This window comes from Haliaeetus albicilla, chromosome 16, assembly GCF_947461875.1.
Source record: "Haliaeetus albicilla chromosome 16, bHalAlb1.1, whole genome shotgun sequence".
NCBI classification, from domain to species: Eukaryota; Metazoa; Chordata; class Aves; order Accipitriformes; family Accipitridae; genus Haliaeetus; species Haliaeetus albicilla.
In genome coordinates this window covers 13,281,825-13,307,081 of record NC_091498.1, presented here as the reverse complement: position 1 = coordinate 13,307,081, position 25,257 = coordinate 13,281,825, and the positions used below count along the sequence as shown (strand labels likewise).

The 25,257-nt window shown below is 41.9% G+C and overlaps 1 protein-coding gene across 19 annotated transcripts in view; it reads right to left on the bottom strand.

Moving 5' to 3' along the window:
- TSPAN4 (tetraspanin 4) overlaps positions 1–25,257 on the bottom strand; it is a 488,885-nt gene that overhangs the window by 252,892 nt on the left and 210,736 nt on the right. For 5 of the 19 annotated variants that reach the window (XM_069803556.1, XM_069803561.1, XM_069803543.1 and 2 more), the window contains one exon: positions 13,320–13,441. The exons of 13 other annotated variants lie outside the window; for them this stretch is intronic. The gene's annotated coding sequence lies outside the window, so the exon portion shown is untranslated. Of the gene's footprint in view, positions 1–10,230; positions 10,255–13,319; positions 13,442–25,257 lie in introns of those variants that run through there. One more of the 19 variants, XM_069803560.1, reaches the window with a different exon arrangement.

Sequence of the window (25,257 nt, the reverse complement as noted above, 5' to 3'; positions counted from 1 at the left end):
CCCATGTATATGCTGCCTTTTCATTCCTGTTGCTGCTGTGGAAAATATCTGCAGCAGCATTTCTGAACTGCACCCTGGGATTTGCTTACATTTCCCCCTTTCTTTGAGCAGGGGCTCTGTTTTCCTGATTCAGTTGAGCTATGCGTGCCAAGGCTTGACTCTCGTAGTTTATGCTGCTATGGCACAGGTGAGATGCCCTTCCCCCACGCTGTCACCAGCCTTGCTGGAGAACTGGCTGCCAGCCGGGCCTCACCATCTACGGAGGAACCTCATGCGTTGCGATGTTAGACTCCCTCTTGCTCTTCCATCTGGGAGCACGGCTGGCTCCTTTCTCTCTCAAGGCAAGCAGCTAGTAAGCACCAGAAGTCACCTCACAGTGTTATTTGCTACCTGCCAATCCACATACCCAAGCCAGCTTCATCTGAGAATCTGGCTTTTAAATTTATTTTTCCTTGCAGGCAAAGGGGGAGCAGGACACTGCTGACAAATACATGTTTTGTTATAGCCTCCCATTGCTGCTGAATGCCATAGTTTAGTCTGTTATCAGGCTGTTCATCATAGCCCTGTTTTATGTTTTACAAAGTGTTTTTGGAAGATGCGTGGTCTGAATGAAGACTGCACAGGACAAAGGCATAGCGCAATACTGCACGGAAATTTCCCTAAAGCAGATGAGAGATGAGCAGGCTGAATGGTTCCCTGGGGTAAGGACCCACGCATCCATAGCAATGAGAAAGCTATTGGGATTTATCAGCTCAGCTAGTGTTTATTCCAGAATTCAAATGTTCTTTTCCCTCTTCCTGCGTGAGCCAATCCAGCACCCACTGAAGTCAGTGGGAGGTCCACCTATGAGTCTGAAGAGCACAGAGGCAAACTTCTGAGAAACTTTTTCATTTAGGAGATAATTTAAAGCAGTCTTCCTGTAGATGTGAAATAGCTAAATACCAGACATTTGCAGCTACTTTACTGACAGCTGCCCTTCTACACTGAGCCTGTAGAGTTTGAAAAACTTGATGTGCCTCCTGATGTACTGAACAAGAGGATTAGATCTGGTCTTTTGCTAGAAGGAAGCAAAAGATGGGAGTCAGTCTACTTGCAGATGAAACAACAAGAAGGACTAAGACTTGTCCCTAAAAATTAAGTAGGCTTTCAGACTGAAGCCAGAAATTAAAGTTCCATTCCACCTGTGATGCAGATCTCCAGTGCTGGGTAGGTCATTCAATCTCTGTGCTTCAATTTTCCCTTCCAGCGTTTTTTTTTAATACCATCTCTCACTGTCTTGTTGAGGTTTCTAGCTATCAGTGCAACACTACTGGCAACGGACATGCTCTATGATAGTAGTAATAAGAGCATAATGGTAATGATAAGGAAGAGGTACCCAATACAAACCTGAAATCCAACTATGAGTACAAGGAACATCAACATGAACTCATCAATAAATAACTCATGCTAAGATGCTTTTTAAATGGTATCAGTGGGTACCAGGAAAAAGCTTTTCTGAGCAAGAGATCAACTTTACTGTTAATTACCATTATAACAACTACAAGTGTTCACTAAAGTGTTTTTTTGCTTTTTCTAGAAGAGCAATTACAAGTGGCTAGTCATTCCAATGTTACTTACCCTGTGGTCAATCATTACACTGGCTGGATGAAAACTCACTTCAACCAGAACAAGTATTATGACCTATGTAGTGACTTGATTCCTCTGCGACAGGTCTGCAAATGGAAATGGAGGTCTGCCACATTTCTAGTAATCTTGGCATTGTCCTGAAGTAGTTCAGTAACAGACAGCACTCAGTATAAGCAAGGGAAGACAACACAGAAATGGGGAAATACTGTATGGACAGGTGGTGATAGTGAAAAGGAGACACACTGTCATCACATAGGGAGTATTTTAGCTTTGCTTAAAGAAATCACATTTTACATACCAAAAGGAGCTGCTAGCCACACAGTTGGAGCCAAGAATTTCATTGGATTTGAGCATGCAGTACTGAACAGCTCTCCATTTCCTAAACATACAGCTTTTCCGAAGTGGTAACCACTGCATTCCCATCATGCTGATGCAAAACTACAGCATAGGACCCACTTGTCCAAGGTCTGAGTAAACTGCTCCACTGTTCTGTGCTCCTTTCAGAACAGAGCCCACCCCAAGCCCTCTCTCCCTTCCCTCTTCCAACAGCCCCTCTCTCAACTTATTCAAGCATGTTTGCAAGAAGGGTACAAGTTGTTTTTCAGCCACAATGACAAGTCTCCACAAAGGAAGAGTTCACTTTTTATAGCTGATAGATATCTATGCTGAAAAGGTGTAGGCAAACACCTTTGAAACCAACCACCCAAATGTTAATAATCAAGTTTAGGGGTTCTGCAAGTTATTTCAGACGAAGTCAATGAATTCTTTTATAACATGTACATGCAGAAGCACAATGCAATGTAGGTAGGTACTGCAGTACAAACTAACACTCACTAACAAGCTAGCATTTTCAAAAGGCCAAAGGAAAGCTCTGCCACAGGGATACGACAAAATATAAGGATGTGTCAGGTGGATTTTGTTAGCAGATGTTATAGCAAGTAAAGTACATATGAAATATATATCAATAAATGTACCCTTCAGCTCCTCTTTTTTTTACTGTGTCTTCGCTACTGACACTTATATTATAAATCAATATCTTTTTGGCTCCCAGAAAGATCTTGTTCCATCCACTTTATCAAGACATACTTAATAAATCATATTTGGCAGCATAAATCATCTCTCACCACAAATGAGATTTAGAGGAAATAATCTCCAAATGTAGTTGCTTAGCATAGGCAATAAAGCCACCCCTTATATTAAAATTCACATCTGTAATATTTTAGCATGCATGATGGCAAATGAACCACAAACAGGTCCACTTAATGCATCTTTACACAGCTTAAAATATATCTTTCCCTAATTTTCATTAACATTTTCCTAAAGAGCTAAAAAAGATGAAAGCCTTCATAGCCTCACAGTGCTGGAGACATATATCATACTGCAGAGGTGAGAAATGCACTTCAGTTGGTTTCACAAGCACACCCCACATTTTAGCAGTATGCTTTAGCTTTCAAAGAAAACTAACGAAGCCTAATTTCTGACTGTGGAACAAAGCTGAGCATGTAGAGTTCAGAGATCTGAGTCCTCCTGCCACTTCTGCTACGTGCTTTACTAAAGGTTTTATGCAAAATGCAGTGAAATTTTCCCGTGTGTATATGGATTTAAGACCTAAGCTAGTTCTGTTTCCATCTCTTCAGACCTCAATCTGTAGAACTGAAACAGAAAGGGCCAAACCAGTCTCAAGGTTCAATCCTGCCCTCATTTACTAGATGCCTTGAGACTGTCTTCTAAGAAGTCTGGTGAAAGCCTCTTCAAGAACAATGCTGCCAGAGCCTGATTCAAAGCTGATGGATAGGAATCACTTGATCCAAAGCCCCAGAATAGAAAAGCATTATTATTAAATGCTCTTATGCTTTAATGCCATTGCACATTTACTCAGTGATCTGGGTTTTAACAACAGCTCTCTCCAAAGGTATTGCTGGTAAGACCCCTGTTCTGTACTGCACCATGTTACATGGTGCAAGTAACAAAAGCCCTGATTGACAGAAATGCAACTGGATTTTTGGTCATGAATACAAAGAGTTGCTATTTGGTCTTTTTTTACTATGCCTACCTGTGTAATTTTCTTGGTACTCAAGACAGAGTATTGGGCTAAAATGGCCACTGCTGAGAGCCTTGTGCCAATGATAGTAGGTAGAGTAGAGGAGGTGTAAATAATATCTAAATATGGTAATTCATATCAAGCAATCAGGTTCCACTTTAGATTGCTAATTTACATGTAACAAACACTGGAAAAAACCAAAGAGAATACACTGTTTCTTCACTTCCTTCCTCCTGGCCTTTTATCCATCTCACACCCAAATACTGCCTCCTGATAGAAGCCAGAGCTTTCTGGCTCAATACTTCTGCTAACCTGGAAATTACTCAGAAATACACATTTTATTGATTATATTCTGTGTGTTAACCAACCAACCAACCAACCAAACAAAAAACCAAACAAACAACAAAAAAACGAAAAACCCAAACCCTAAGTTTTGCCTTCACCATAGGCTTGTACCAACACAGGAGCCACCAGCACTGCAGGACATCAGCCTCACACAGAAATTGCACAGGAGGTCTAATCTGTAGGAATATAAATGAGCAGAAAAGCCAAGTTTCCAAATGCCCTCTGCTGGTACCTGTCAGTATTACCAAGGATTTCACCCTGTTCCTAACTAGCCTTTCAGAAAACTAATTCTGAAGGTTTATCATTTGGAGATATCCTGGGTTTACATTTACCCTACAAAATTTACTTCTTCCAGCTTTGCTTTAATGCCCAAGTTTGCTTGGTTTTAACCAAGCACAATAGAACCCCAAGTGCTGCAGTTCTCCTGGTAAACATCATGGGTAGATTGTCTTTTAGTTGGAAAGTATGTCTGAAAATTTTTTCAAATCCACTAACTTCTAAGGATCATCACCCTCATTATTTTGACCAGCTGCTTTTCAGGAAACTGCTATGAAGTTTTTCTTACCTTCCCACTGAGTACTAGGGATGTAGGAACCCAGCCATCCTCCTGCCACGGGATCCAGGAGCAGACTGCTTGGCTGAGTTTTCACCCCAGCAATGTACTGGCTCACAATACCCAGCACAGCCATCACAGTGACAGCCACCACAGTGAGCAGCGTAGCTAACGCACAGTCACAATCACACAGCCACAGCAACCAAGGCTGCCCCTCCCCACGTGCACCAGACCCCCAGCACTGGATGCAGTACAGGGCTACAGCTGTAACAGCATGAACAAAGTGCTAGGCATTTTTTAAAATTATTTTCCCCGTTTTGCCCAAAATAACCTGGATCTAGTGGGTTTCCAAGCATGATGGAATGACCACCTTATTTCCAACATCCCCCTTAACCATCCACTAGGAATTTGAAAAAGTCATTAGGAACTGGTAGAGAAGAAAGCCAGGTTACAGTTCCTTGATATTCTGGCTGTGAATTACTATTCCTTCACTATTACCTTTCAGTTACATGAGGACATTGTGTCTGATGATATTTTAAAGTTATGTTTCAATTCCATGTTAACAACTAAGCCGTTGTATTAGAAGAGACCAACAATTAATAATACAGATTGGGAATACATATCCTGGAGCAATCACTCACTTCTTGAAAGAGATGATTGTGTGTTTGTATGGCAGAGCTCACTCACAGGAGTAGCTATTGAAGGCACAGGCCTGACAAAGCAACCTATTTTCCATGAAGCACTCTAAGGGATGAAAGCATTTCAAGCATGTTTGTTAACAAGTGCTGCTGGGAGAAGAGAAGGAACACTTCTGCCCCTCACAATGTGCACAAAAAGGGACCACGTAATAAAACGCCACTAGGTAAAAATGTCGAAACCTGCTTCATGAAGAAATGGTCATTGCACTTATGAACTGAAGAGGATGGACATGGCACTGTTCTGGTTTAGGACAAAGAATAAGCAGCTACACCCTGTGGTTCGAGGTCCTCTTGCTGGCAGTGAGCTCCTCTGTGCCCCCTTCACTGAAACACCACAGGACTTCAGGAGGATTCCTTGGTAGGGATACATTTTTGCTTTCAGGGAGGAGTAAATTTTAATCATTCTTTGCCCGTTAGCTTTACCTTACTTCCTCTGCTCTTTCCAGGCAAATAGAGACAGAGCTCCAGCGCTCTCCCACCCAGCAGCAAACTTCAGTAATGACATTTCTGCCATCTACTACTTAGTCAGGAAAAGAAGTGCCTCTCTTGGTGTTGTAACTCTGAAGTCAAGCTTAATAAGACAGCATTTATTACATTTAAGAAATCTTTGATGAACCTATCAAAGGCTTATCAATCAGAAGACCAAAGCTGTTGAACCATATCAGATTAACTGAAATATATATTCAGTAGAACATGTTGTTCTTACTACTCTGACTGCACGACTAAACAAGGCTTTTAATAATAACTCTGCCTATGTAGGTAGGCAATGGAATAAAGTAGTTTGGGGCTATCCATTATGGACACAGCCCTTAGTGGAACAGGGCTGTTAACATGCCATCTTGTTTTTACAGCTGTCTCTAGGCTGGCAAATTTAATTTCCATAATTTGTCACCACTGCAGCTCTGCTAAACTTGGTTGGGGTTTTAGAGCACACAGAAGTCAGCTTAAGTTAACCCAGAAAAGAGGGTTCTAACAGTAAAGGTGGGTCCCATGTTTAGCAACATGGATACAGCCATAAAAACACTGCTCATGTAATGTATCATGACATGAGTGACTGTCCTGATGACAGATCACCTTAGCCTGCCACTGCTTCAGGACCAGGAGCTGACTGTATCTTTGCAGACTGTGATTTCTGCTCTTGCAGTTGATCTGTAGGGTAGGGAATGCTGTTTAAAAAAACCCACATCTTAGGCCATCCATGAAAAGCTGTTTCAGCCTAGTGTTAATTGTTATTCATATGGAATAGACACAGTGACTACTGGGTTACCTTTTTGATTTTGCACTAGTTTGGCATCTGTATGGATGACAGATTTTAATTTTGTCATCCTTTGCCATATTTACATTTAAGTGTTTTTTGGATGGGATAGGGAAATAATTCTGTTTGCTCTAGAAACCTGCAGGGTACCTTGCTTCCAGAGGGGAAATCAACTTGACCTTCACATTCTGGTCAAATAGGATCCATAATCATTACCATGACACTAGAAAGACATTTGGGTTTTGACATAGGAAATGTCAGGATGTAAGGGATGGCAGGAGAGGAAGAGCTGGCACTTCAACATGACAACAGCAGCATGCCTTCGTTTTGACACTTACAAAATACATTCCAGTTCAGTAAATACACCAGTGGTAAAGCAGAATAATAACATCCTCTAAGAAAGTAGCTGCATTGTCAAGTCTTCCTCCCAGCATGGTGATACCTGGAGCTTTCCAAGCTTTACATCTCTACAAGCAACACAGGGAGAGCCCCTAGAAAAAAGACTGAACCGAGAGCTGGAGCACTGAAAAAACATTTCAAAAGAAGAGTTCAGACCAAAGCCTGCAGAAAACATTTGCTTAAAGCCTTCTCATCCAAAAGCTAGTTCTAAAGCAGCACCATGGTATTCTCTTGCTGATGCTCTTCATGGAATTTCAAATCAAATAGCCTCAATTTGCAAGAAAGAATATCTTACTCCCCAAATCCTGTAAATTCACTGTGGGAGTCCCAAAACTCCAGCTGGGTTCTTTTCTTCTTGCTAAAAGTTTTCAAGGGACTTGCACAGAAGTAGCAGATTAGAATTTAGGAAGTAAACACGGAAATGAACCACAATTATACCAAAATACAGCTCACTCCTCTAGTTCCATTTGTTCTGCAGTGATAACAAAAGGGGGGAAAAAAACTCCAATAAAGCCTGACACTAAGATTCAATGCTGTACCTTCAGGACATTTTTACATATTCTGAAAAGCAGGCCCTGGTAAGTTGTCTCATGTTGGGCTCCAAATATTGAGAAGCATTAGTTAGGTATTTCCTGATACTGAGCTTTGCAGAATGATTAGTAGTGCCTGGAAAATAAAGACTCTGAAATAATTTATAAGAGGATAACAACTTTTCTGGATATTACAAGTATTTACTAAGCCTTGGGTTAAAAATGAAGATGTAAAGAAAATACTGAAAAAAGGAACATGGGAAGATAATACTAATCTCTTGAAAACAAAGTTCAAAAACCCCAAATACAGTTAAGACAATAAACACATAATACATAAAACATATTATATTCTGTATAATTTACCACAGTACATTATTTTCCAGCCAAGTGGCTGGAAAATGGCTTTGTGGAGAAGGAGCTGGGGTTCTGGTAGCCAATAAATTAAATCAGTAATTGCCCTCAAGGGTGAAGATCAGGTCTATACTGGGCTGTATTAAAAGAAAGGAAGGCAGAAGATCAGTGGAAGTGATTAGCTTGCTCCACTCAGCACTTGCGAGACTCTTACCTGCAGTAGTGGGGCCAGTTTAGGGCTCCCCAGTATAAAACAGACATGGACACATTGGAGCAAGGCTAACAGGGGCATCAGGATGTTTAAGAAGCTGAAGCATGTGATAAATGAAAGGCTGAGAATTGGGCTCGAGCAGTCTTAACAGAGGGTTAAGGGATGGTATTGCTGGCTTCAACTACATAAAGAGAAGGTAAACCGAAGATGAAGCCAGTCTCTCCAGAGCTGCATAGTAACAGGAGGAGAGGAATGGCCACAATTTGTAATAAGGGAAATTCTCACTAGATATTGGGGGGAAGGGGAAAGGAGGAATCACTGTGAGGTTGTCCAATATTGGAACAGGGGCTCCGAGACATGGGGAGTCTCCATCTTTGGAGACGAAGGCAAAACTTAAGAGACCAACCCAATATAACTTCAAAGCTGGCCCTGCTTGACACAAGGGACCAGACCAGATGACGTCTAAATGTCACTTCCAACATGAATTATTCTCCAATTCTGTGATCTACAGGAAAGTTAGGGCTGTGTAACACAGTGAGGATTCAAACAAGCTGTATATTGAGAGCAAGGCAGGAGGTGAAACACTACAAGAATCACTGTGTTTTGGAAGAAGAGCATGAAAAGACAACAGGCTGCCTGAGAGATGGAAGATGGACCTACTGTGTCTGGATTGCATTCCAAACTTTAAGTGAGGAATATATTTTTACTGAGAGTAAGTCACCTGACAGACAGGAAGAGATACTTTGGCAGACCTAAGCAGTAGGGGAAAAGTATATGGAGACTTTTTATAAAAAAATCATGGAAACGTGGTTACAAATTATAAGTGGCTTGTCACAGACGGGACATAAAGAGTTTAAGTATGGCCACACAGGCACAGGCTATTTACACAGTTATGTTAAAAAAGAAGATATATGGTTGAAAAGCTGAACACCCAGAATGTAGGATGAGGGGCCAGGCCCAAAGGACTATCAATCACATTACAAATGGATGTACTTTAGTTGACCTGAGATGTATATAAAGTACAAACTGACAAAGTTAGAAGTATTGTGCACGGACAGCTCTGCAAAAGTATGACCTATAAATAGCAGAGAAGTAATACCACCATAGATCAGAAAGAGTTGTAGAGGAGAAGAGCATACAAATATCACAGGGTTTTTCAGTCATTTCCACTCCTGAAGCAACTGTAAAAGACCAGACACAGTGACCACAAGAAATGGAAGAGAGAGAACATTTCATCACAAACTCTCCTCTTCCCCTTGATGAGAAGAAAGTGATTCAAAACACAAGAAAAGGCCATCAGATGCGACTGACTGGGGGCCTAAAATCACAATGACAGTTGCTTACAAAGCACTGAAATCTTCTGGGGAAGTCTCACAGTAGCACAATACAAACTGGCATATTATCTGACCTCAAGTCCTCCAAAAAGCACCATGGACAGGGCAGCTCTGAAATACTCCAGAAGGCATTTAAAGTCCCTGGTGCTCATCTTTCAGGTAGCAACTATGTCTTTCCTTCTCTCACTCCTGGCCTGTGGTGAAGTAAATTAAAAAAGTCTGTGTCCAGATCCTATGTATGCTCTTCACTGGTATAGCCCAACAAGCTTTAAAATGGAGATTATTACCATTATTGCCATCTGACACATAAAGGCACTGAAGCACAAATAAGGAAAGATTACTCAGCAGAGCAGTGAGAAAGACAGGAATGGAGGCAGTCCCCTGTACCTCAGCAGCATTCCTTATTCATTACGTCAACACACATTCATCGCTTCGTCATCAGTGTAGATCCACGAAGAACACAGACTGAAGACAGTTCAACAACAGCTTACTTTTTCGGCTTGCTAAAGTTGCATTTGTATTTCATCCAATGCATACTGATTATATCTCCCATATGACTAGGCTCTTCCCTCCACTGCTACACTGATATTGAAAAGCTCCACAGTAGATAAACAACTCCTTATTTTTAGTATTTTTCCTGTAACACAGGAACAGCTTCCACCACAGGATGTTCAACTCTTATTAATCCATAGACAGAACTTGAATAACCCTCTTCATTTGGCTTGGACTCCTATCAGTAGAAGGAGAAGGAGGGGAATTTATATAACTAAGCCTCTGGTGACTAGCAGGAACTGCTAGCAGGAAATGCTTTGATGACAGCAGAGACTAACAGAAAATAGCCTAAGCAAACACTATCACTGTAACAAGCAGGAGGCAGTTTTACATACCTGTGAGCTTATCTTTTAATTGCCTTGAAAGCTGAGGCTTGCAGTCAGAAAAGTGATTGCAATAAAGATCATCTTGTTCAAAGTATATGCATCCACCATATCCTCACTGATTAAACAATGTAAATCAAGGGAAATGTATGACTTCTGGAAGTAGATGCTGAGCTATGTATTAGTTTACAGAGTCCAGAGAATTCAAGCCCAAAAAGGCAAAAGGAAAGGAATGTGGTGTTTCTGACTTCTGGCATTAAGTAAGGAAGCAAAATTGCCAGCCAAGGGTGAAATACTGTGCACCTGCTGCCTTTGACAAGAGTTTTCTGGTGTTAATACTTGGTGCACAGCTACTTCCACTTAAGAAGTCAAACAGAGTCCTAGGATCTCCACAAAAGCATGTTACAAAGTATAACACAACTAGCTACATTTTAGAGCCACTATTGATCTAAAAATCCATGTAACATAAGCCATGTGCCTTGCTCCAGTCCCATCCTCACAGCAGACACTTCTGATGGTACGTGGCATGACGGGAGGGTTTGCAGCCATTTCCCCCCACCAGTGCTCTCACGAGGGACAAGTTTTTCTGGGAAGGCACTCCAGCCAGACGACGTGTTCCCAAGGGCAAATCAAGTGTTTTCAAACTCATCAGAAATAGTTTGCTTTCTCTTAAGTAACTTGCTATCTGCTCTTCTGTGCAGCCACTTTGAATCTATTGCTATTGAAAGGCACCAGATTGATTTTTTCATCCCAGACTTTGATTTTTCACAATGCTAACATTGTAATGAGGCAGTTCCCCCACCCCAGCAGCACTAAGAGACACCAGCTAACAGGAAATTATTGATCCTACTACCTAACTGAGCTCTGCAGTGCCATTTACTCAAAGTCCTCCTATCCTCTGTGTCTACAACCCATACAGTACAGGCAACCAAGGTAGGAAGCTCCCACTCAATGATCTGTCTGTTAAGTTGCCTCCAACTTGGTTTATCAAAATCCCTGTCGGTAGAGTAAGCTACATCCAGTTTGATATAGTCACTGGCATACCTGCTAAGCCTGCCACCCACGAAGCTTGATTATATTGGAGCATTTCATGAGGTGAACACCTGATTCACTACAACCAGCTAGAAGCCACTAAATTCATTTCACATCCCTGAAGACACATCAAATCCAACAACTGATTTGTAGTGGCTTCAAAGCAGCTGAAGTGAAAAACTCTGTATTTCATTATAAGCTGCCTAAGCCCATGCATTTCCATCTCTGGCCACACAGCCTTTACTTTGAACTGCACAAATAGATTAAGGTCATTGTCAAAACAATAGGACAATGTCACCCTGGATGAGCTGAACAGTGACAGCAAGTAAGCAGTAGCTGCATGGGAGAGCAGACAGCAGCAAGTTACTAAAGGAAAAAACAAACTATTTTTCACAAAGGTGAAAATGCCTGATTTCTTGGTCTGGGTTGTTTTAGTCAGACACTAACCAAATGGACAGCATTAAAACTACCTGCAGTGTCTGCTGCAGAGGAACAGAAGAGCACGCTGCAGAGGCCAGCCAGCACAGCTCGGAGCGGTCACCATTACTGCTGTGTATTAAAACATGCCAAATAGAGCCAATGCCTTATAGAAGGAATCTGGCTGGTTTTCTTTATTTGTTTCTGTGCCAAAATACAAAATTATTGGGCAGAGCAGATTGTAACAAGGAGAATTGTGACTGCCTAGGACCCTTGCTCTGTGCTTGGGTTACTATCTCCTATGTGACATTTCTGAGTGAAAATCCTGGCCCTTGCGCATGTGAGGATTCTGCTGTGACAGACATGTGGAAATCACAACTCAGCAACAAATGGCTACAGAAAAACACAACAGCAACAAAACAAACCCCAGTATTAGGCTGCCAAAGCATGAAGAAGTACAGGAGCAAGATCTGCTTTGACACAGCCACACTCAACTAGCAATTTCATCCCCTCTGTATGCCTGGTGTGTGGATATAAATAAAGCATTTGTGAACATGATGCCTTCCTGAAGTTCAGCAACAGCAAGACCTTAGAGTGCATAGAGAGATCTCCACCCAGGTTTGGGCATTGGAAAGATGCAGCCAGCAGCTGTGATGCTATAAACCTCTCTCCTTGTTGAACCCTGCTGCTGTCTATCATGCCCCATGCAGCCATCATAACTGCTTCACATTCCTCTGCATCCAGTTTTATCCCTTCATTTGCTGTTTTATACCTACAGCAGAGGGTGAGGGAAGAATGACTTCTTCATAACATCAAACCAGCTAACTCGTACCTTAAGTTGAAACACTGGAGAAAACATTGCCTTCAGAAGCTTACTTAAGATGGACAATAAACAAAATGGTGGGGTTTCTTCTGCACTTACTGCTTAGTAAATCCCAAACACATTAGTATCATGGTAAATTCTTCTCATGGCCCTTGCACCAAATAATGAATCCAGTGATTTCACAGATAGATAGTCTGGCCAGAGAGTACAAATGGTTTAGGTGGATATACCCACACGTGTGTGCATCACCTATTATATTTGCTACAGAAGATAGACAAGAAAGTAATTCAAGAAGTAACAGAGACATGATGTCTGCTCTGTCATAGGAAAATAAAAAAAATTGGTGGTATGCAATGCTTGCAAGTATGTTTGGGAATCCCTGCATGGTAAAGTGGGTTGAGAGATCCTTTGTAGCTATATTACTAAGTGAAGTCCACAGACATCTTGGTTCCCAGATATATGAAGTCTTAATACCCATGCAGGTATTGCATACATTAGCATTGCATACTAAGCAATATGGCAGAAATCTGCACTGAAGGTTATTTAGACAAGATCCTGTGAACACAAGTGTTATTTGTGACCTGGATCTCAACCAATTATGCCCTCTTGGGTTAGGAGCCACACTCAGACACAGTCAAAGCCATTAGCAACAGCGAGGAAGGAGGGGAAAATGAGAAGACAAGAATCAAAACAGGAAAGATATATCCTGTTTTTCAACAGAGAAAGCAACCAATTTCACAAAGGAACATCACTCTGAAGCAATGATGTATATATTTCTTTTGGGGGAGGCCAGGGGTTGGGAGGGATGGGACTGGACCAGCAGGACTACCTGAAGTGTCCGGGAAACTCAGCAAGCCACGGAGAATGAGAGCACAAACAAGTCTCCCTGTCTGCAGAGCTGGTAATGGGTGAGCTGGGGAAAATGGAACAAAACCGCTGCTGCTGGGAGGCCTGTTGGAGAGAGACAAGAGGCAGCAGCTTAGTTTGGAGGCAAAGAATGTGAAGGGGGACCACAAAAATTGGGAACAGGCCCGTAAGGGACAGCGGGAGATTCTGATGGAAGATTTCAGTCCTCTCTGCAGAAAGACAAAGAAAAAAGAACCACACCCATAAGCCTGATACCAAATTAGCTTAGTACATGGCTCTCTTAATTCTGCCCAAGTATTTTCTGTTTGATGTCAGACTGAATTGCTGCTCACTGAACGAGGGTTATCTCCCCCATGCATTACCAGCCTGGCAATCAGAAGGGAACCTGGCAAACAGGACTAAGAACAAGGACAAAGTAATCTTCTCTCTGAGGCCTGCTGCCAAGTGACAGAGCTGCCTGTCTACCAGCAGCAGCACTTTCACCAGGGACTTGGTACAAGAGCTTCTCTTCCCTGCAGGTAAGCATGTGTCACCCGGGGGGAAGCCCATCTGCTAACTTCACCACATGATGGACACGGAGGGGGATGCAGGAGAAGAACAGCAGGAGTTAAGAAAACAGCCTTTTGGCTTGTCCCTGCCATCAGTGCTCAGTGATGCACTCCCAAGTGCTGGCAACTTCAAGATACAAGGTGACGGGCAGTCTGATAACATGCTCTCCCTACCCTGCTGCTCCAAGCATCCATCCCACATTGTAAGCACTAAGTTCCCAAGGAAACCAACGCTCCTTGGTACTGCTGACTGAGATTTTCCAGTTCATCCAGAGGGCAGACCAAGTTAGATCAGACTCTGTAAGAGACCTGACGAAGCACAACCAATTACCAGGACTGCTCCCAGGACCTCTGAAGACCTGACAGCACAATGGCTTGGCCGTTATGCTTCAGGCTCACTACTAACCGTGTCGTAAGATTTCATTGCTGTCCATCACCCCCAAAAAGTGGTTTATTCAGATACGGCTGTGTGATCTTCTTGTGGTATTTTCCTTTGGTGCTGCACTGTGAGTCCCAGGAAAACACCTGGAGAGAGTGCAGTAGGGTGAAAAAGCCAGACAGCTGCAAGCACATAATAAACCATGGGTGAAATTTCACACAAGAGCTCATTGAGTTCTTCTCTGTGGGCTTTGGGATTTTCAATGCTGATGTTAGAACGACTCACTAGAGCTTGCCAGAGTCCTTACACCCATCCTGCCACAGGCTAAGGCCCAAACTGTTCCTCAGTACTTTGGAAACTTGCTGCTTCCCAGACAGTTGACACCTGAGTACCAACTGAATTTCTTTCCAGACTGTGTTATATATTCAAGGAAATTGTGCTAAAGAGCAGGAAGTTTCCTTCTAACACTCATAACATTTTTAGTTCCTTTCCCACTCTTTTTTCTACAGCCTCTGGTTTCTTCTTCAGGTTGTGAAGAAAAGAGAATCATGCGCATATTCCCCCAAATCTGGTAGTCTAGGGCAGCACCCCACCTCAAAGTTGGTATCTCAAATACTTATTTAATCCTTTCCACTATGGTTGTGTTACAGAGACCTCATCAACACTGGGTTTGCATGCAAAAACAGTTTGCTTTCTATATCCTCCACTCTGCCAAATCCCACTGCCAACTCTTTCAAAGGCAATAGTCTTCATAGCCACCCACAACAAGTAGCGTAAGTTGAGAATTTTGCAAAAGATTGTTTTTAGCTTGGAAATGATACTGAATTTAAATTGCAGTTCTAAGTGGTTGCAGAATGTTTTAGCAGCTGCTTTCTGCCCCCACCCTCATTCCCCACTTCTCCCTTCCCATTTCCCCTCATCTCAGTCCACTGGGGTATTTTGGACTCTTTGCTGAATATTTAGCTCAGATAGAGGAATCAAATCAAGTTTTAATCAAGCATTCCAATCACTGCAGGTAGGCTCATTCAACAGTTTCAAGAACCAAGCACTCTTGTGACAAAAGCCACCGACGCATGAAACTCACATATGCTGTGCAAAAGCTGAAGTACTAATGCAACACAATCACCAGGGACTCTCCACAGAAGACTACTAACTATACTGTGCAGATAAACTTAGTATTAATAACTCTAATGCACCAGAAGAGACACTAAATTGTGGAGGAAGAGGGGAGTGGTACAGAAAATTTCCCAGAAGCCCAAGGTCAGTACCTCTTTTCTGTATGCATGAGTGAGTCTCACTAAACTGATTCTTGGAACCAGAGTCTTCTCGAGTTATGTGAGTAGCTCTTCTCGGCATTGCTGTCCTGCATCAAAGTACTCTCTCTTCCAGTTATTGTCTGGAACTTCAGATAAGTGAGGTCATCTCCTGCAGTTAGCCAAGGGGTACAAAAGCTAAAGGTGACCGAGAGGTAGCAACCATGCAGAACAACATGGATGAATAAGCAACCTGGTGCTGAGCCCTGACAGCACAGTAACACCAGCGCAAAGTTCGCTTTTCTGGAGGTCTAAATCTTTCTGCTAAGCATAAAGAAATAAAGTTGTTCTCACGTGACAAAAATCTGAAAACAGGTGCCATGTAGAAACACTGTCACACAAAAATGTATTTTCAGTTTTAGGCAAAAGCATAACTGCTTCTCTGTGGTCAGGCAACACTACGTTTCTAGAACTACAGCAGGGTCATAACATTATTCTATCTAGTCCATACCTGACGTTGGGGATGCCTCCCCCACTTGGGAAGAGGTGGTATACAACTGGATTTCTAAGGAGTTCATTTTCCAAACTACTGAGCACTGACACAATTCACTCTCTCTCTTTGACATCCACAAGAATTTTGCCGCTAACTTCAGTGCAAAAAGAGTTTGGACAACAGGTGTACTTAAAAATTTCACCTGGAGAGATTTACTACAGAAATATGAAGACAGGCATAAATGCAGTCTGAACAGAAACATATAGGTGCAAGCACCAAAATAAACAGAAGGACAAAGGGTTAAAAGAAGGGCCTGTATTGCTAACGAAGACCACACCGAGGTTGTGGCAGTGTCACATCCACCACCCCTATCCTCCTTAGTCCACGAGGAAAACAGGCAATGGGTGGCAACCTGGCCTAAGATTTATGGAAGATGGGGTAAGCAAGGCTCTGCAGCAAAGCACCGCCCTGCAACCGCTGCTGAATCCTAAAGGGCACAAAAGATCTGTCCAAAACCACACTTGTTACATCAGGAAGAACCCCAGAGACTTGACATCTGGCATCCTTTGTCCTCTAAGTCACAAACAAATGATCCTTGCCAGACCACTTGGACGTACACCTCCTGGTGCTTGTGGGCATGTGGGTACAAGTATGCAGATGAATGAAATCTATGACAAAATGAGCGTTGGCAGGTAAAATCAACTTATTTAAAGATTTTTTGAATAAGTACTACTTTCCTCTTCCATAAGATAACCCACTGAATTTTGTTACGCTGATTTCCCTACACACCCACAATTTCTGTGATACTCAGCCCCTAAGTGCAGCAGAGGATGAGCCCATTTAAGTTTCCTTCATAAACTAAAACTCTTCTGCTTGTCCACCCTGTATTCACAGCACCTCACCACTCTCTGAGTTGCTCATGCCATAGACTCTCTAGGTTATCCTAAGTGGGAAACTTCTCCATCAAAAGCTACTGCAACCCTTCATGTGAATTCCTGTTTTTTACAGGTCAGGTAGTAAGGACTGAATATTTAGTCCAAGGAGGTTAACAGGATAGACTGTTGTATAACAATTGAAAAACTATTTATACTAACACTCACCACATTACTACCATGGTCGAAACTTTAATGAAAGAAGATTTCTCCACTTAGGGGAAAAGGGAAATGCTTACAAATATAATGATAAATTTAGGCATCTTAAAGTAATTTTCCATTTTATAGGAAGATTCTGGTGCCAACTTGTCTCTCCTGTTCTTCATTTATGATAAAAAAGAAATTACAGTTGAACAGTTAATGAGCCACTTGTATATGCCACACAAAGGAGAGATGCTGCAGTGCCAAACATTTTAGTGTCTGAGTCTGTTGAAGAAAATAGCTTTATAATTCATACATGTTAAAAAAAAAAAAATCTACACTAAAAGGAAGACCAGACATTGAAATACATATCTGTAATAGGCTGGCTGAAGGATATAAGACATCTCCCAGCCCAGCCTGCACTAACAAACTTTGAGCATAGGAATGGTATCCGGCTTGTGTTGGAATGATACATTTCCTCCTCCCACTTTCTTTTCTTGACAAAATTAGTTTCCCTAGGATGAAGGGAAAAGAGAAGCATGTGGCAGTGGTGCGTGCAGTCCTGGTACTGTGATAAGCAGAGACTGCAAACCCACCATGCTGAATCCTGCCAAACATCCGCTCATGTGAACTAGATTATGGGACTCTTTGTTGGTTGGGTTGTTTATTGAAATTATACCAGGGAACTGAATTTACATCTCCAAACCTTACTTTGCTTTCTGCATTTCAAATTGTTTATGCTACTTTATTTGGCCATAAGATTCCATTTAGAAGGAAAACAAAGCTCCCCAAACTCTTGTCAGTATTCACATGCAATCTAATGTAGGACAAAACTGAAACCCAATGAGAATCTCAAGAAGAATTTGTAACACATAAATACTTGAAAAGATGAACTTCTGTAAAGGTCAGATTCTACCAGTGGATGGATAAAAACCTGTCCTACCTTGTGGATGAACTTACCATTAAGAATGCTGTTACTTGCCTTAATGACACATCCCTAATATTCGATACTCAGTGAAAAGACATTAAGACGTTGATCCTTTTCGAGTTCAATCTAGTCATTCATAGAACTTGGGGGAAGAATGGTATATACAAGCACAAGCAAATGCTACTGAACACAAGACCACCATGTTTGAAGCTCTAAGCAGCCTTCATAAATAATGGTCCACTTTCAGCACACGGTGATTAGTCACTTCTTGCTCCTCTGCCAAAAGAAGGCACTGTCTCACGTCCTTTATGGAAAACAACATTTTGAGATTGGACTCCTGGGTCCAAAATCCCAGCTACAGGCCATTTCAGGAAACAAAACTTTCTCCTGAAAAATACAACAAAGACTATTATCACTTAGGTAAGCATTAAACCACCTCAAACTACTTAAAAGCACAAAGAAATGAGGAAGTCAATGTTTATTCTATGAGGGATCCTGTGCTTCAAACACAGTCAGAACTTGGCCACAAAAAGGAAAATACAACTTTTCTAAAATACTGAACAAATTAGAATTCAAATCTCTGTTTCATAAATCCAAGTTATTGTGCTGATAGCCCTTTCACTTTAGGGCATGAAAAAATCAATAAACCAAACAATTTCCATAGATATTACCCAGACTTCCCAGTTTCAAATAGGACCAGGAAAGGTTATATAAAGGACAAGGAAAAGAACATTGCACTGGCATCACTGTAGAATTTAGACAAAGTTTGGCTCTGAACAGCAATTAAACTGGGTTATAGGATTTAAATCTGGTGCCCTGAGACTAAGCTGATTCCTAATTCAGCTATGGCCTTGCACAGAGAGTGTGGCAGAATCACAAGGTGATACTGTTTACATATTTTCTGTGAAGGCCAATTATGTGGTTTACTAACATGATCATACTGTAGGTCCTGAGCTCTTAATTACATTACTGTATACATGCCTGAGCTTTTTGTCCTATGAAACACTTGTAAGACCTCACCATTTCATGGTCACTTTTGTCCTATTATCTGGCTTAAATTGTTCCCTGCTTGGCATTCTCCAAACTAGCCAGCATCGCTGTTCTGCCACCAAGTATGATTAGCTCACGCTCAACTTCTCAGATGCTTCAATGCTGCTGTCTTCTGTGCATAGAAGTGTTGATGTAAGGAAAAGGCGATTCACCTGTCCTTTCCATAACACAGGTGCTTCTTATGTGTGTGGCTGTATGTTGAGAGGGAAGGACACAGCCTCCCAGCTCCTAAACTTGCATCCATCTTAGCATTAGGATCTCTCCTAGTTTTGAGCACTGTCTACTTCCAATCAAAGGGACTGTCTGTGTATGTGCATGCCTCCATTCGTACTTGCAGGCTCCATCCTCATTTCCATGCCTGCTGATGATAGCATCTATTGCTAGCAATTTGTTTTTGTTAGTTCTATCGTTGTCTGCTTTGCACCATTTTCTTTTCCTGTAGATTAGCTCTTTGCTAATGTTTCCACCCTCTTGTGCCACAGAGCATCCTTTCTTAGCCATTTGTCATTTTAGCACTAGCACACGTGCTCCTGGGGGTTGTTTACTACAGCTCCAGGCTCCCTCCTCCCAAACCTGGCTAATTCCTATCCAGCTACACATATGCAAACTCAGGATTTCCACTGGTCTCCAGACCAGTCTTGTCAACGTGGGGCAAAAGTTCAGACAGACATAAAATCTCAGCAAATTTTGCTGCTCACCGGTCAGTAGGCATCAGCAGCTATGGGTAGTATAGCCAAAAATTTGGTGGGGTAGGCTGGTACAGTCACCCAGTACAATCTGCAAAGCAGCGTGTGCTGCTTTCAAAGCCGCCTGCCAAGGGAAGAATGCAAAAGTCCAGCCTCTGCTGACAGCATGACTAAGTCGGCAGCATTTCAACTGGAAAAAATCCCTATTCACTTCTCATCTCTGTCCCTCCTGCAAGTGTATTCCACACTGCCTACCAGATGGCCCCCTTTGCACTGAACTTGTGCTCCCATCTCCTGTGGAGACAAGGTGTCCCACATTCGCTCCCCCATCACAAGCCATGGAGAGGACACTCTTGTTTTTTTACGCTTAATCCTCAACGAAGTAGAGTTGAAAAGTCCACCTTTCCAGCTTGTTTGTCAGCATAGCCTCTTCCCCCTCCCACAGAGTACACAGTTCTTTACACCACCTCCCACAGCAATAAAAAAGAAAGGCTTTAGTATTTCTCGGCGATCGCATTAACTTTGATGAATTGTCTGGCAGTGGCACCTACTGCTAAGGATACAGATGTACAAGATGAACTAAAAGGCATTTCTCCATAAAGCAGATGATATCGCTGCAGATATGTCACTGTACAAATATGTATTTTTCCTCTCATCTGACCAATTATTTTTGCTTTGGCATAGGCATCAATAAAATAGCTTTGGGGGACAAACAACTCCAAATAAACTTTGCAGAAATCCTGGTAATGAAACAGAGAATATAAGGAAGAATTTCCTTAATGTTTCACTGAGAGAAGCTGTTCTTCATTTTGAGTGGAAATTTGCTGTATTTAAAACATCATTAAATACAGCTCCAGGAAAAAAAGAAAACAAACCTGACATATTTCACAATAATAACTTGAGTATTATTACAACTGAGTTGTGCTCTGTGGCTACCAACCCTTTCAAATGGAAACACATACACATTCATATTATTAGTTTAATATCAGGAAGGCAAATTCTTCTGCAGGGAAATTCTATTTCAGCAAAGCAGATCAAAAGTTCAGAAGGAATTAGCGTGCACCAAGTACAACATCCTGCAGAAAAATCTCCCATTCCAGTTGGAACTTCAGAAATAACTACAGTAGAATAGCCACTAGAATATTCATTATAAGGTATATGCAACACCCAATATATATTGCAAACCCTGAGGGCATATTTGTCACTTCCACAACGGCTACCACGGGATTTAGAAGTGCTGCATAAAAATGCTTTATTTTTTTATTATTTATTTTTTTATTTTATTAACCTTCAGGGTGACATATGACAGCAACATAAAAGGTCAGTTATTTGGTTCCTCATCTGGCTGCTTTGGCTGTTCAGAATACACAAAGCAACTGCAAAGCTGCTATGAAAACAAGTTGGGGATCTTCCAGCATCTGGCACATTCTGTCCCAGACAGCATCATTCTGTCCATAGATGGTCCAAAATGGATATAGGGGCTGCTAAGGGCAGGGATAGGCAAGGACAGCCAGGTCAGCCGCAGAAGGGTGTGCTGTTCAGGTGTGCTGAGTCAAGTAGTCTATGATGAGATCCCATTACAGGTACTAATTCAGACAGCATTAATTTAAATTAGCTCGCAGGCGGCTCTAAGTTCTGCAAAGGATAAAAATTCCTCTTGTGTAACATCAGTTCTGGCTATAGTTACACCACCTGATCACAATCAAGGGCCTTCCTTCCCAAGACCCCTGCAGGATATGCACTAGGGTTGGACTTCTATACAGCTCATAAGAACATTGGCACTTATGTTAAATAGGATTCCAAATTTACTTCTAAAAGATGAGAGAAACTAACCACTTGTCCTGGTTTCAGCTGGGATAGAGTTAACTGTCTTCCTAGTAGCTGGTACAGTGCTATGGTTTGAGTTCAGTATGTGAAGAATGTTGATAACACTGATGTTTTCAGTTGTTGCTCAGTAGTGTTTAGACTAGAGTCAAGGATTTTTCAGCTTCTCATGCCCAGCCAGGGCACCTGACCCAAACTGGCCAACAGTGTATTCCATACCATGTGACGTCCCATCTAGTTTAGGAACTGGGAAGGGGGGGGGGGGCGGGGAATCGCCACTCGGGAACTGGCTGGGTGTTGGTTGGCGGGTGGTGAGCAATTGCCCTGCGCATCATTTGTACATTTCAATCCTTTTATTACTACTGTTGTCATTTTATTAGTGTTATCATTATCATTATTAGTCTCTTCTTTTCTGTTCTATTAAACCGTTCTTATCTCAACCCACGAGTTTTACTTCTTTTCCTGATTTTCTCCCCCATCCCACTGGGTGTGGGGGAGTGAGTGAGCGGCTGCGTGGTGCTTAGTTGCTGGCTGGGGTTAAACCACGACACCACTACATGAGGGGCTTCTACACTATGCAGTATTGGCCAATGTCCAGATAAGTTGGGTCAATGCTTTGGCCTAGTGTGGTAATTTTTTGTCATGCCTACGAAGTATAGCTCCTTTTGAAAGTGTTGCTGCCTTTCAATTCAGAAGACTTATAAAATTATTTGGGAATCATTTGGGAATCATCTGCAGTGAAATCTGCTGAAGAAATGTGATAGTGATGTTTTCTTCTTTCAATTTTAATTTGAGGAATCTTTTTTCAGGGTCTGTAGATTATGGGACACTTTTGCTTTGTCTTAAAAGGTTTGATGTTAGAAAAACAGAGCAGAGGATCTTGAGACAATATCTAGAAAGACTTTAACACAGTTTTGAGGAGGATTTCACAAGTATACAATTTTTCGACTTGCAGTAATGATTTTGATGATTATTCTAGGCCAAGTACAACTGCCCTACAATGCAGCCAACCCTCAAAGGACTCTTGCCTCCTATAGCTTTGTTCCAGACTCGTAAAGGTATTTTTGGCTTCCTAATAAAAGAGCTAGCTACCGCAATACCTTTCCAAATCTAAACACCAGGCTTTTTGCTCACTGATCAAGGCATTGTGCTCCAGAACTAGAAAACACTCTTCCATATCAGTGTACGTCTTATTGGGTACAAAACAGCTTGCATTTTCGTGGTCTAAGGACTTCTCATGTGGACATTATTCTGCCTGGTTTCCATTTTGTTACCAATCTGCACACTGTCTGCCAGGAATATTCCCTTTAACAATGTGCTCGAGCAGGTTGATCCAGACCTTATTCTGTAACAAGCTGAACGTGACCAGAGGTGCTCAGCTCTTGTTATGGCCTTTCCTGGCCTTGTGTTCTTTTGCCAGACAGCTTCTGCCACAGTACTCAATCCTCTTCTGTCAACACTTTGAATTGTTTGCCCCACAGGTAAAATTCATAGCTTACTCTTGTCAACACAGTGGTTTTAGTGTTGGCAGAGGAAAGCTTATAGGCAGAAAAGCACCAAGACTCTGCTGCTTGCATGCCACCTCCTGGCATATCAATCCCACATAGTCACATCCTCACAACACATAATCCTAACAGAATGGCAGCATGTCAGCTACAGAAATTATTTTAGGATCATTCATAATATCATCCTGCTAAAGACAGGGCAATTTTGTGAGAGAAAAAATTGACACATAACATCTACGCAGTTTTCATCTGACCTTGCTCACATACCTCTTGGCTATTTCCAATTCCTCCTGTAAACTGTGCCAAGCTTCATACTCAGAAACGATGGGGATTCCAAAGTTATCCTTAACAGCAAAGACTTGGTACTTCACAGCACAGTTCTGGCTGGAAATAATCTAGGAAGCACATGCCCTGAAACTCTCAGCAAAGACATGACAATGCCCGATGCCTGGGACTGAATTTTTGCTGCCTTTTCCCACTCCGCCCCAGCTGTTCCACTGCGCTTCTCGGATTGAAGTGGGAGTGCTGACAGAATACTTCTCAGATGGGAACAGAAGTCATCCCGGTCAGCCTCTTCACAGATCCTGACAGGCAAAAGGCTATTTTAAATGTGCTGATTATCAGGCATGTGGATGCCTCCACAGGCTGTGCACTGCAGACTGGAGAAAGAGAAAACCCTCCTTCAAAAACTTTTGGACCCAGCTCTCCCTTCAAACTCTGACAGACACCACTTGCAAGTGCCAAGAGTAAAAGAACAGGGCACAAGCATGGCGGTAGCCTCCATGGTATACAACTCCTGCCTCCAGCAACACGTGTCTCAGGAAATTCCTGAGCTGGCACTGGTATATTTATGTTTACATGCTTTTGACAGATTTGCTGGCACAATATTGTCTAATTGCTTTCAGCCCCCAACGCATCTAAGAGCAGTAAGTTCCTTGGGTTAACTAAACACAGTGTGAAAAAGTCCTTCCCTGTTTTGCATTTACCACCTGACAATTCAAGTGGTTTTCCTACAGCTTTTGTACCATGAGAAACTGAGAATAAGCGATCACTCCCGACTCGTGTCTCCACATTGTTTACAACTGCCAAAAGATTACATATCCACCCAACCCCTTCCCTCTGCCCTGCAACTATTATCTATAATAGCATCAGCCCTAGCTGCAGGAACAGGTTCTCTGGGAGACACTGAGCACATTGTCTGCTGCAGAGGATTAAGGACATCAGTTTCCAACTGAAAGCATATAATCATGCAGAATTATAGAATCATAGAATTGGGAGAGACTTGAAAAGACCACATGGATGACAGTAGAACAGGTCATATCTATGTCATCCCAGACAGACATCTACTTCATTTATTAATGAATCTGAATCTTCTATTCTGTGACTGAAGCCTATTACTTCTTACCCTACACCTGCAAAGAAGAGCTCTTGCTTCCTCTTTCCAGCAGCCATTTACACATTTGCAAAATGTTGTTAAATATCCTTAGCAATCTCTTCTTTACCAAAGAACTCCAATTTATGCAATTTTCCCTTGAGATTTTATTCTGAGCTTGGTCATTCTCACTGCACTTGTATCAAATTGTCCAGTTGATCCACATCTTTCAACTGCAGCTCCTAAAATCTGAACTGTGTCCCAGCTGAGACTGTACTAAGTGCCAAAGAGATGGATCATTTCACAGGTCTCATGGGCGGTATGTTCTGGTTTTGCATTGCAAGACAGCTTTGCCTTTTGAAGCAACACAGCATTCCTGACTTAAATTCACCTTGTGAACAACAATAACCCCCAGATCTTCTCTTATAGGCCTATTTGTACTTATGCAGTTAATTATTTCTGAAGTGAAATATATTGCATTTATAAATTTTTTTCAGGCTATATCTCCAATTAGTCAACATCATTTTGGCTACCAAATGCATCTTCTCTATTTCCTGCCCCCTCAGAAAATCAGATCAGGACTGAACGTTACTTGTAACAAAGTAAACAGAGATGCAAAAACTTTCAGATTCTAAAAGATTATTTTTTAAATTGAGCTATGAATCAGGGTCTGAACTACCTTCAAAATAGTTTCCTCTTCGTATCACAGGTGCAGCTCATCTCTAATGAGGTTTCACAGGATAATTAAATCCAGACAGCTTGGGCAAACATCCAGATCTTCAGTTATTC